Here is a 13,201-nt window from a genome sequence, read left to right on the forward strand (position 1 = left end):
TAAAGGAACTGAAAATTGTTGTAACAAATGTTTATGAGCCTGTTTGGTTGATGCACCACTTATGGCTGTGGTGCGTTCAGCGATGGTACGAAGGGTTTGAAGCGCAAATGGTGACCAAACACCAAAAGTTTCTACAACAAGTGGGACAAAGTCACACCCCGCCTCCTCTCCAACATCTTGATGTCTGTGGTCCTTGGCTAACTCACCAGCTGCAGCAGCTACCCCAGCACAAGAAGAAGAGAAAGAAATGTGAGAAGGCTGGGTAGTGCTATGAACAGACACATCAAAATAAGCTGGATGACCATGCTGAAAATCAGGGTGGTACACATCACCTGAGCGAGATTTATCTTCATAATTCAATTCAATTCAATTATTAGCTTTATAGTGCAATGTTACGGGTGTACATGGTTGCACAACAATAAAAGTGAGTTCGTATACAATTGCACTAAAGGTAATCTGGTAAGTACCAGATCCCATAACTTAAATTAAGTACTTATCATTACTTATATAATTACAATTAGCTGCTAAATGTATCAAAGTTGGGTGGCTTGGGATGTTTGGAGCAGATGCTACAAGGACATGTAAAATGGAAACTATGCTGGTTGTCTGGATCGAAGTTTCTCATAAAATACTGCCATAGGATTTAAGTTAGTTGAAATTTAATGGTAACAAAGGGTTGAGTTAGGTCAATTACTGGTAAGCTGTTGAAAGTTCGAGGAAGTCTGTTGAAGTAGAAGTTTCTTTGTTGATTAGATGACGTAAAAACATGTTCAAGTTTGTTACTGGAAGAAGACCTAGTAGAATGGTGACAGAATTTGATGAAGGTCCGGATGTTGAAATGATCAGATGGATTTTGAATTGATTTTATGAAAAACAGAATGTCACACTGGTCATAAATATACATTAATGGTAGTAGGTTGAGTTTGATAATGCGAGTTGTATAATCAGAAACATAATCGTTGAGGATGTATTTGGTAGCTCGGCACTGTATTCTTTCAAGAGCAGAGATATCTTGGATAAGGTAGGGATGCCACAATGGGGAACAATACAGGAGCTGAGACCTAACTAGTGCTATGTACAGAGTTCTTTTAGTTGTAGTGTTAATAGAGTGGCTGAATGTACATCTAAGCAATCCTAGAGTTCGATAAGCTTTGGATGAAATGTGGTGATAGTGGTTTCTCCAGGACAGGTCGGTGGATAGAATGATACCAAGGTCACGATGGGTGTTGCTAGATATTATCGAGGAATCGTCAATGTTGTAAGAAGTTAGGAACTTTGTATTAAAGGAGAAGTGAATAAATTTCTTAGTGTTAAAAGATAAGTTTGAGTCTTGAGACCGGTCAAATAAGGAGTTGAGGTCATCCTGCACTGTTAAAAATAAGGTGTAATCCAATCACCTTTGGGGGAGTTCTAACTGCTGTGTAAATTAAACTCCTTTGAAGGGAGTTGTAGTACTCCCCAGGGGTGCTCTAGGAGCAACTAAAAGGTGTTACAAGGGCATTGCAACACTCCCTAAGGGTGTTCTAGGAATAGCTATAAAGGTGTCACGGTACACTTTAAAGATGTTCTAGTGCTCTCCATGGTGGCATTTTGTTGAAAAGAAATGTAGGCTTGCTATAGCATTCCAGTAACCTTCATGTTGATTTCAATTTATACTCAATGACTACCAACAACAAATTAAAACACATTAGCAGTACGCAATAATATGTTTGCAACACCTTATACTTACCACATAGTTGTTTCCAAGTCACTCTTATAGAAGTTAGCAAACTGTACTTATAACCTAATTTTCAATAGAAGCATCCAATTGTGGGTTTCAATATAACTAGGTGTAGGCAAACACCCTTACAGTGGCTTAGCTATTATTGGGGAGTAAAATGACATTTGTGGTGTTCAACAACACCCCAAGTGCTACAATACTTCCCTAGGGTGTTGTAAATACCATGGGTGTACATGAACACCTTTACGATGGGTGTACCTGTAACACCTCATTTTAACAGTGTGGAGTTTGATAGAATCAAGTAGCTCAAAAATGAGTTTGTAGCATTTAGTGTCATCCGCAAAAGATAAAGCATTGAAACATGTTGCTCCTTCAAAACTCCTGAGTGACTCTGGGACAAAGTATGACAAACAATGTCAACTAGAGCATCATGGCGACGGACCATGGGAACATTCTAGAAGATGGTCACCAAATTGGTCAATGGAAGTAAGACACACACATAATGGGGAAAGTGGAAATAGAGGAATTCCGAGCCACAAAAGAAGGCCAACAACAAACTCAGGACCAGGAATAGCCAGATCAAGGGAGACTTGAGGAATAGCTTTGAGCCATCCACTGCTAGTACCAGATGAGTGAGAGAGAGCAGTAAGTCGAGCACGGTTTCGGATGTTGAAAGAAGCAAATAGTTGGTCATACTGATTTTGATCTAACAGAGCCTGTAAGTCCTGCTGGGTAGCAGAGGGAATAAAGATTTCAGATGCAAACCTTTCAAAGGTAGTAACAGCATGGTCTTCATTTGGAAACACTAGATCATGAAAGTCCTGGGATAGAAGATGAGAAGCCAGGAGATGAACACTATTACATGAACCCAAAAAGGCTGCGGCATCAGAAGAAAAGGATGAGCGCAAGCCCAGACCCCCAAGCGATATGGTAAAGTGGTTTGGCACCAAGAATCATTAGGAAGACTACATTGTATTATGTGACTTAGGCAAGTTTTAAGATTAGAATCAAACTGTTCTAAAAAGGAATGAAATATACAGAATGGCACTGTGCGCAAAAGATGAATGATCTTGCAACTTTCATAGAAGCTGCGTAGTAAATGAAGCTATACATTGTTTGAGATATGTTTACGGAAAATGTGTACCGTATACTTTTACAAACACCGTTTACTTCCGTATACTTAAAGTCTTAGTGCGATTATTACTCCAGTCACGTATCATTTTATTTGATTTGTAATTCGTGATTAAAAGAATTTGATTAAATAAACTGGGGATATTTAGAAAGTAAATGAGTTCATCTACAGTTGATTGGATCAAGTGTAAGCATAGATTGTAGAGAGGGGGGATAGAAAACTAAATTTTACGTGCGCACTCCTCACCTACAGTTCCATTTACACCTTTTAAAACTCTCTTATAAACGCTTATAGAGAAAAGTTGTTTTCTTTGGGGTGTACAGTAGCACAAGGCGACTTTATAACTCGAAGCAGAGCTGCCTAATCATTGTTGTCGAAGATTAAGCTGTGCCACAAATTCGTTCTTCAAAGGACATGAATCGTTTTGAAGTTACTGATATCCAGAGAATAACATTCGTGCGTCATAATGATTTGCGTGACATCACAGCTCAGTTACTGTCTAAAGTTTGTAATGACGTTGCCATCGAACCACCTCTTCAATCTCTCAGTGGAGAAGTAATTAGCTAGAGAGTGGCACCGCTATCACCTAATACAGTGACCCCAATATTTTTCACACTACTTGTAGGGAAAGATGTAACCATATGCTACATTATCCTAAAATTTCAAAACATTTACTTGCCATGTATTGGGAGTTTGATCTTTCACTGAAACCTTGTAAGTGTTGGTATTACGAGTCATATGGGGGTATTATGAATCATTACGCTCATAAGGTCATCATGTCATGTTAAATTATGGTAAATGTTATGAAAACATTTGCAGCAACTCTAAACATTGTCAAAACACCTTAGTTAACGGCTTCATGTCTTTTTCCTGCTTACTACAGAGCTTTTTCTCCAGATCAATTAAGGATTGGAACAACTTACCATCTTCCATCGTTGAGAGCAACAATATTGACTCTTTTTCAGCGGAACTGCAAACATTGTATGGAACTCAATAACTGTAATCTTTGTAACTACGTAGCTAAATTCATTTTATGATTGCTTTTTTTCCTGACCATATCAGCTGTGCTGTCTGCTCAGTAACAATAATAATAATAATAACTACGTGGTAAGGGATACAGGTAGCTAATCTGGAATGGTATTTCTATAGTGACATGGTTTTAAGTCCTGTGTAACCTCTTAATTGGATTTGTGGTTAGCTTTTGATCACTTTTTATGTTGAGTTAAAGTTGTAGTATCCTTCCTTTTCATCTTAAATCTCCATGATTCAACCTATTAAATTCATTTTAAGCTATGCGACCCACAATACCCCCTGACCCATAATAGACTACCAGCACGTACTCTACTCCTCAGTCTGCCAACCGACAAGATAATGCCAGAGCCGGTATTCATGCTCGTGAATTTTGGGGGCGGCGGCAAAGTGCCTTTTTTTTACATAAGGGTGTTTCAAGGGGTAGCCAACGTCTTGGGACTCTCGTACACTATCTGAGAAATCCAATTATAAATCCATCGAAATCCATGAAATATTTATTGATTGAAATAGTACAGAAATACTTTTTGAAATACTTGACTCTCGTACACAATTTAGAAGTTTGCGTGGGCGGCCGGCGACCCCTTGGGATGGTTCATCCAAATGCACAGAGCTACTGCAATACTTCTATTCCATCCGCATATAAACGTCATGAGTAACAGAAGAAGAGGGAGTATGGTGATTGTGTCCGTGAGGTGGAGTTGGCATCTTTCACTCCTTTAGTTTTCTCGGGGGTATGAGCAAGGAAGCAGTCACTTTTTATCGCGGTTTAGCCGAATTACTTTCCAGACGTAACACCATGACCTACAGCAGCACTCTTCCCAGGGGCGGATCCAGAGTTTGGAAAGAGGGGGGGGCACCTTGCTAAAAAACAGTTGAAGACCAAAAAAAAAAAGGTCACAACAATAATAGCTAGTGATCCTTTACCAAATATATCACGTCTGTTATGTAAAATAAAATCCTATTTATGGCTTCATAGGTAAGCTACACTGCCTCATGAACATTGTGACTGCTTTATTAGATTAATCGACTGCTCTATTAGAGTATCTCGATCTTGTATGCAATTTCTTTAAGGGGGGGCATTTGCCCCAAATGCCCCATCCTGGATCCGCCATTGCTTCCATGGCTTCGTTGTTTGTTGTCCTTTTCTCTTTTAAGATCTGCAACTAGAGTAAGCCACCGATGTTCGACCACCATCGGATTGGACGCGATTTTTCTTCAAACTCGCAAAGAAAATTTCTGCTCTTGCTATGCCTTTGGAGAGGTCTAGGTCATAAACTCTTGCATGCAAAATTTCAGACCTTCAGCTTTCTTCGTCTGACTGCAGGAGCTGCAAAAGTGACCTGTCGGAATGTTCTCAATTCTCGGACAAAAATATGTATTATCGGTCGAGTGGCACTGCTCGTAATGCTTGAAGCTGATCAAGTATTTCTGTGCTTGATATGAAAGAGCAACTCTTATACTCTCCAAATATATGCAGATTAGTCCTTATTGGCTGTGAAATACAAAGCTCCAAAGTCACCTCTGTCGTGCAATCTTAAATTCGGCCACATGTGAAGCTCGTGCAAATCAAATACAGGGGCGTAGCCAGGATTTTTTGAAGGCGGGTTCCAGCACCAGCATTGAGTTACTAGAAGCAGGGGTCTGGGGGCGCAGCCCCAGCCTCTGAGAGACTTTCAATATTTTAATAAATCAAAACTCAGCAAATTACTATATTTTATGCAAAAAGTACATTAATTATGATGCATTAAGTGCCCCAGGGATGAAGGTAGTACTAGATAAAGTCACGTAGTGGAAACAGACAGCATAACACATAGAGACACATATAGTAATCTGTAAGTGATGGTTATATCTCACTGTGGTATAGGAGCCATGAATCCACTGATACAAATGACAATCAAAACAATATAACTATACAAATATGCATAGCATGAATTCATTTTGCATAACACAAGTGATAAATTACTGGAGCTCTATATCTTTAAACACTGCACACCAAAGCTATAGCAGTAAGGTCATGCTAAGTTTTGCATTTAATGTTGGAATGTCTGAAAAACTTCATATGGACATGGATATTTACATGCATGTTCTATTAAAGTATACCTGACTGCTCTATTAGAGTATATACGTGACTGCTCTATTAGAGTATATCGATCTTTTTAACAAGTTTTGAAGAGGGTTCATGTTACCTCTGTAAATCCTTCCCTGAGAGATGAATGTAAGTTTTATCAACTCACTCATTTTGTCCTGCCGCACTAAATGGTGTGTTAGGATCCTGCTTGCAGAAGCCTAAATTTTAAAGGGGGGTTCCTGAACCCCCGGAACCCCCCCTCCCTACGCCCCTGAAATAGTTACCTATATCGAATTCAAAGCTATTTTTATGAACATTGAGAGCATCAGCTACCGTTCAATAGTAAATAGATACATGCACAATGACCGCAACTTGATTTTTGCCCGATCGAATAGCTACATTGCATTTAGGCTTCTCTGACAGTAGCAGCCTAGCTACTGCATCCAGCACACACATACACAATCCAAATCCACTTAGTTGGGGTTGTGACTATCCCCTGTCTTAAAAATGTCAAACGTTTCTCTCCAAAATGTCCAGGACATTAGCCAGATCAAAATACTCTAATAGTGCACTGTTAAAAATAAAGAGTAACCAACACTCTGAGAGTTCCCAGTGTAGGAAGGATTTAACACCCCATAGAGAGTAACCAACACTCTGAAGAGAATAACCATTACTCTGAAGAGCTTCAAAGCATCTGTTACTCCCCAGTTACTCCCCAGTTACTCCTTTAGAGTAATGGTTACTCTCCAAGGGTGTTAAATCCTCCCTACACTGGGAACTCCTTGAGAGTTGTGGTTACTCTTCATTTTAACAGTGTAGGCATTCCAGTATCCGAGATTTTTTATAAAAAATTCTCCGTATATTCCCCAATAGAACCCTGGCACAAAATGACAACTCGTGTTAATTTGGGATTGCTCCGTCGTCCCAGCTCCAATGAGGGTGAAAATCGCTGTGAGGTTTGTCCACACGCTGATCATCATGAAAATCTTAGTTTTATTGTGCGCGTTACATATAAGTAAGTTTTGTGTTGTTTTGTAATCTTTTCAAGCCTTGTAATGTATGTAGAATACTTTAAAACTTTTTAAAAACGTACGGTCGGGTGGAAGGTAGTCACTGGTGCTTACTTTAAAGTGCGTAGTTACTTCGCTCGGGTTAGCGATTTTCAGCTCCAGGGCAATTTTCTGATGGTTGTGTCATCAGCTCAAAAGTATAAACCACTTCAAAGTCGGCATAACAATGCCATAATTGAAACCACAACTCCACCGTAGGTATTGTTGCATCATTGTGGCACCTCCACTTTAGTTGTTTACCTTTATAAGTTGTTAACTTGATGTTTTTACCAACTTGAGATAGCCACTTGCCTATGGGTATACACCATTGTATTGAGAAGTGTGCAGTAGGTGAAACATATTTGCTCACCACAAAGCATACAAAGATCGCTGAGACCCAATAAGACCTGAAGCTACTCTCATTACATGTACAAACTTGCAGCTAGAAGCAACTGCAGTTTCAAGATAGTCCAGATTGCTAGATGGCTTCCTGATTCAATTGTGCCATTTTCCCCTGTAAAATTTATGGGAAGCCCTGGAGAAAAAAATGTACCTTTCTTCAGTTTTTAAGCACTGTGCATGCCAAAGTAGCTAATTCCAACCCAACAAACTATATATTTCTAAGATCAGCAATCAATACTCTATCTATTGAGCATATAAAAAGCCCGTTTTTCCAAAATTTTAAGATCAGTCTGGAATGCCTACTAATAGAGCAGTCAATTACTCTAATTTAACGATCAGCCAATGCATTATCACATGTAATCAGTATCTAACCGTTGTAATCAACGAAATTCACATATTAATAGTCTAGTTGAAGTGAATATGCCTGGGTGTGGTCCTTAGATTTCTGACTGCTCCAATTGTATTATAGGTGACTGCTCTATTAGAATGTTTCGTTCTGGCTAATGTCCTGGACATTTTGGAGAGAAACTTTTGACATTTTTAAGACAGGGGTTAGTCAAAACCCCATTTAAGTGGATTTGGATTGTGTATGTGTGTGCTGTACAGGGGTGGATCCAGACTATTAAAAAGGGGGTTCCATTTTGGAATTGCAACTTCGGCCTAGCTGTAAGTTGAAGACCAAAAAAAAGGTCATCACCTGCTGGCAACAGCTGCCCCTCATCATAGATACCCTTACCAACTATATTTCCTTATTTATATCTAGATACATAACTTGCTACACTGTTACTCAAAAGACTACTGTGACTACTCTATTAGAGTATATCGATTTGACTGCTCTATTAGAGTATCTCGAGTAAGAGAGGCTCTTTCAATAGGGGGTTCCATGGAACCCTTGGAACTCCCCCTGGATCCGCCCTGCTGTAGCTAGGCTGCTACTGTCAGAGAAGCCTAAATGCAATGTAGCTATTCGATCGGGCAAAAATCAAGGTGCGGTCATTGTGCATGTATCTATTTACTATTGAACGGTAGCTGATGCTCTCAATGTTCATAAAAATAGCTTTGAATTCGATATAGGTAACTATTTGATTTGCACGAGCTTCACATGTGACCGAATTTAAGATTTCGCGACAGAGGTGACTTTGAAGCTTTGTATTTCACAGCCAATAAAGACTAAGCCAAATATCTGCATAAATTTGGAGAGTATAAGAGTTGTTCTTTCATATCAAGCACAGAAAGACTTGATCAGCTTCAAGCATTATGAGCAGTGCCACTCGACCGATAATACATACATATAATGTTCCGTGCTGTTTCTCCGGAAATGCTTAATCCCGGAACACCAAACTTCAGCGCTATAATGCTTCGTTATTATAGATTGTTTGCTGGATGAGCGAGAGAATAAGGCTTCCCTGTTTTAAAGATACGAAGAAAACATTGCAGGTAGATCTAGTGGAAATTTTGGCTAGTCTGAGGTCGCTAATTGCAGACATCAAAGGGGTGATATGATTGAAACATATAAGATACTTAAACGACATTATGACTTGGACCCATCTACATTTTTTACTTTAAATACTGCTACCACCAGGGGCCACTCTCTTAAGCTTTTTAAAGAAAGATCAAGATTACTTGTTAGGCAGAACTTTTTCACAAATAGAATAGTCAATCTATGGAACTCCTTACCTGACTTTATCATTTCAGCACCAACAGTTGCAACCTTCAAGCTGCGCTTGGATAATTTTTGGAAGCAATCTAGATATGGGCACCTTCAGAGGCCTGCTAGCCTGGCAAGTTAGCTTGCCTTGGCATCTACAAGCCCATTAAATAATAATAATAAAGTGTTACATGCGCAACACTATCAGGAAAAAGTGATGCGTGAAAATTTTCTGAGTTGAAAGTATGTCCAAAAAATCGCACTCTGCGGGGTGGGTAAAACCGGGACGGGGACCTAGAGGGGTAAAGCCGGGACGGGGACAGGGGACGGAGATGGTGAAAGTGGATACTAGGGACAGGGCTACATGCAGCCAGGACTTCCTACTAGCTAGCTACATGTATAGTGACAGTGGATGGATAAGGCCTAGATTCTGAGTGGTTTCCAGAAACTGGTCAAATAATATCGAGATACCCTAATAGAACAGTCACTCTTAATGCTTCCCAAGAATCATTCCCCAGACCTCTATAAATTTGTATGCAATAAGGCATGCCTTCAATTCTACATAAGCATGGCTGTGTATCGTTAGACTGGCGTAGCCGCCCCGCGCACGTAGCGCGAGGGTCTGGTGACAGCCGTATTCAGTACCAGGCTGTGCCAGTCTTAAGAAAAACTGGTGCGTCCAATCAGATCGCTTAGTGACTAATTAACAACATTCTATGACGTTATTCCCGATTTTCCCACTGATCATGGCGAGCTTCTTATGTCTTTTCCACAACCAGCAAAATGTAAGGGTTTGTAGCGGAAATAGACGCCATTCAAGTAGCTGTCGCGCTCTGTTACCAGAAATTGTCCACGTGTTTCGCGCGTATTTTAGAATTTAATTGCATTCCATCTGCACAGGTACTGAATTCGGCTGTCACCAGATCCTCGCTCTACGCACGCGGGTTGGCTACGCCAGACTAGTGTATCGTAGGCCCTGGCATTACATAAGCCTGGATTGAAAACCATTCAGTTATCAAAAGTTACTTGTAAATGCAAATTTATGTGTAAACAAGGCTGAAAGATCATTTGGTCACCTACTAAAACTTTTCACAGCAGGGCTGGCAGTTTTTTCATTGGGATTTTTCATGGATACTGATTTTCCAGCAGTGTTTGGATCTTTCTACACATAGTTTGCATTTATAAGTAGCAAAAGAAGTTTTGATAACTGATTTTCAATCCAAAGCTTATGTATGTAATGCTTATTCTGTGCTAAAAACAACCCAGCTGTAAAGAAAGGTGAGGCCAAGATTGCACAAGTACATGTTCATGGAGTAACTACAACCAAAATACATGGTATCAAAATCTGGCCAAGAAAGCATTTACAGTATAGGCACTTTTATACATTCGTTTTCTATATGCTTCATATTATCACATCCAGCTAGCTGTACATGCACAGTTAAAAAAAGGTTCTTTATTAAACACCCCTTGGGGTGTTTTATCTACAATTTTTGTCAGTCTCCCCCTTAGGGTGTCCCAGTACACCCTTAAAGGAGTTTCAGTAACACTCACCAACGGTGTTCCAATAAACTTTAAGGTGGTATACATAACACCCCTAGGTGTTTCAATAACGTCTTTAGCAGTGTTCAGTAGTCTTACAATTTTATTAGGGTGATATTAAAAGTACAAGCATTGAAAACTGCTATACATAATGTATAGACTTAATTTCATAAGAGTTTATTGTTCTATACACATTTTCTCCAGATTGGAATAACAGTCTCCAGTTGCAACAGCTACTCATCTTTGAGATTAAACACTTAGTACTGGAATGGAACTAGTGATGGAAGACTCAGCTACCCTCATCTTCAGGATCGCGTCCGGTAATAACCAGAAATGGTTCTGACTGACAATTCGAAACTGCACAGAGTCTACATTGACATCATGTCACTGCAAATGAAAGAATAAAAATATATAACATATAACAAGCATGACAATAGGTACATATTTCAAGGAACTATAGTCTTGGCCATATACCGCACAATACAAAATTTTGGTGATTTTACTCGAGAAGGAATTTGGTGGATAATATATTGGCGAATAGTTGTGTCATATTGCATTTTTGGCGAATCAAAATCATTTTGCCAAATTAGCCAAAATTTCTCCCACCGTACAGTAAGTAGTACTGGACTATTATTGATTTTGGATGCCAAGAAGCACTACAGCCTATCTAGAGTTGTGAATTTATATGCTAATACGTAATTAATGCTTCATGCAGTGAAACTATTAGAGGTTTTATATGTCAACCAAACATAACTTTGTGAATGTACAGTACAGGTAAACATACCTCAAAATTCTTAAGTAAAACACTATCCTTGCAAACCATCTTGGATGTAACAGATGACAAATCAGCTTCCAAGTACACAATCAGTAACATCTGAGAAAAATAAGACCTTATTACACACATTCAGTATTCTTAATTGTTATTTACCATCTGGGTGGACAAAAATCATTAGCTACATTCACCAAGAAGTCCCAATAGCTTCTTAAATTATGGCCTGGTCTTACACTAAAATGTTGACATCAATTTTGTTCTCCACATAGGCCAGTTGATAAAAATGAAGTCCTTTATATTGTCGTCAATTGGAACAGTTGCTTTAAACTTGTTTTGTATCTATATACCAAAAGAAAACATAATTTTCAAACTATAACAAACTATTATGGTACACTTACCCAAGTACTTGAGTGCAAAGAGGGGAATTTTGATCAATGACCTCTGACAAAAGTGGACATTCAGTCACTATTAAAGCCAGGCGTTCAGTAGGGTTAAATCCACTTATCTTCGAATTGTACAGTTCCTTTGCCACCCTCTTTTAATAGTTACCCTTCATGGACTGAATAGTGTCATCATACTCAGCCATCAGAAATTTCCAATCCATTGTCGTTGGACTCCATTCTCAAGTTTTTTAGTTGGTTCATTACTGATACTTTGATCAATTTGTTTGCTATACCCTCCTCTGAATTCTTAATTTCTAAAATAAACCAGTATATCAAGGTTTTACACTGAACAACATACTGACACAAGTCCACTGTCCATTGTCATCCAGGATCTAGCTGGGTGCCGCTTTTGAACCAGCTTCTGGCACACCACATTGTAAGCCTCTGACTTTGGATGTGCAATGATGCATGTTCTTGGCATCTGAGCTATCTCCTGTCTGCCCTGCCAGTTGTCAAACCAGTGGAAATGACCTGTAACATTATCACGAGAATGTATAAAGTTCTACTGAAGATACCAGTCTCATTACGCTGTTCAGAAGTGAACACTTCTAATCGTCGCCAGTTCTTTCTTCACAGCTATAGATCATGTATTATTCACGTCAAAGTTGCCAGGCCGTTACTCACCTTTTCCCACTCTGGGCGCCCAAGCACTGACAGCCGCTGCAGCCGGGTACAAATCGTCTTCCACATTCCCGCCGTCGATGCTGTTAAGTTTTGGTACATTTCTTTACTATAGAAAGCTGCTCGCACGTTATCGTCTCAACTGCTTCTTTCGGTGGCCATATTACTGATATTGTGCACCTGGTCTCGCACCTGGTACACGCTATATAGTGCGCACTGCCGTTCAAAAGCTGGGCATTCAATGGAACACAATTGGATCGTCAAGTCATCACTTATTTCTTGGTATATTTTGACGTTCTGGAAGGTATGCGTGCCAACACACGGGCCTAGGACTGCAGGGAGTGTAGCTCAGTATCCGCTTGAATTGTCCATTGGCCTTGTCACAAACAACTTTCATTAGTGAATATGTGTTGACATCCATTAGTTCTTGCAATTTTAAAGGTCGGATCAAGTGTATGAAAAATCTCGATAGCTGAGCTTGATGTATAAATTGAACTCACAAACTGGCATTTTGAATCACGTCACAGTGTATGATGATGACCACAAGGCTACCCGCCGGCATCACAAAGGAAAATTGCCTTCCATTTTGAACATGATATGGAGTCTCTTAATGATATTATTACATGCCCAGCTGACGACTGGAGTGATTGAAAATCTGATTATGAAGTAGCATTTAATGTGTAGCCTTGTATCAACACTGACATTACCATGCTTATATAATGGATTGCAATCGTATGACTGACAAATTAGTACGGCACACAGAATTATTTACTTT

At 39.5% G+C, this 13,201-nt stretch overlaps 1 long non-coding RNA gene across 3 annotated transcripts; it reads right to left on the reverse strand.

The window, feature by feature from the left end:
- Nucleotides 1–10,681: 10,681 nt before the first annotated feature.
- LOC136252502 (uncharacterized) lies at nt 10,682–13,118 on the reverse strand. Of its 3 annotated transcripts, none has more exons than XR_010699594.1 (7): nt 12,430–13,116; nt 12,333–12,381; nt 12,108–12,276; nt 11,761–12,059; nt 11,519–11,701; nt 11,375–11,464; nt 10,682–10,977 (listed from the first exon to the last, which is right to left on the reverse strand). It is a non-coding gene; the product is annotated as an uncharacterized lncRNA (long non-coding RNA). The 3 variants fall into 3 exon arrangements; XR_010699592.1 differs by having other exon boundaries at nt 12,104–12,276; XR_010699591.1 differs by having other exon boundaries at nt 11,761–12,276; nt 12,430–13,118.
- Nucleotides 13,119–13,201: the final 83 nt, after the last annotated feature.

Source organism: Dysidea avara, chromosome 1, assembly GCF_963678975.1.
Source record: "Dysidea avara chromosome 1, odDysAvar1.4, whole genome shotgun sequence".
Lineage (NCBI taxonomy): Eukaryota > Metazoa > Porifera > Demospongiae > Dictyoceratida > Dysideidae > Dysidea > Dysidea avara.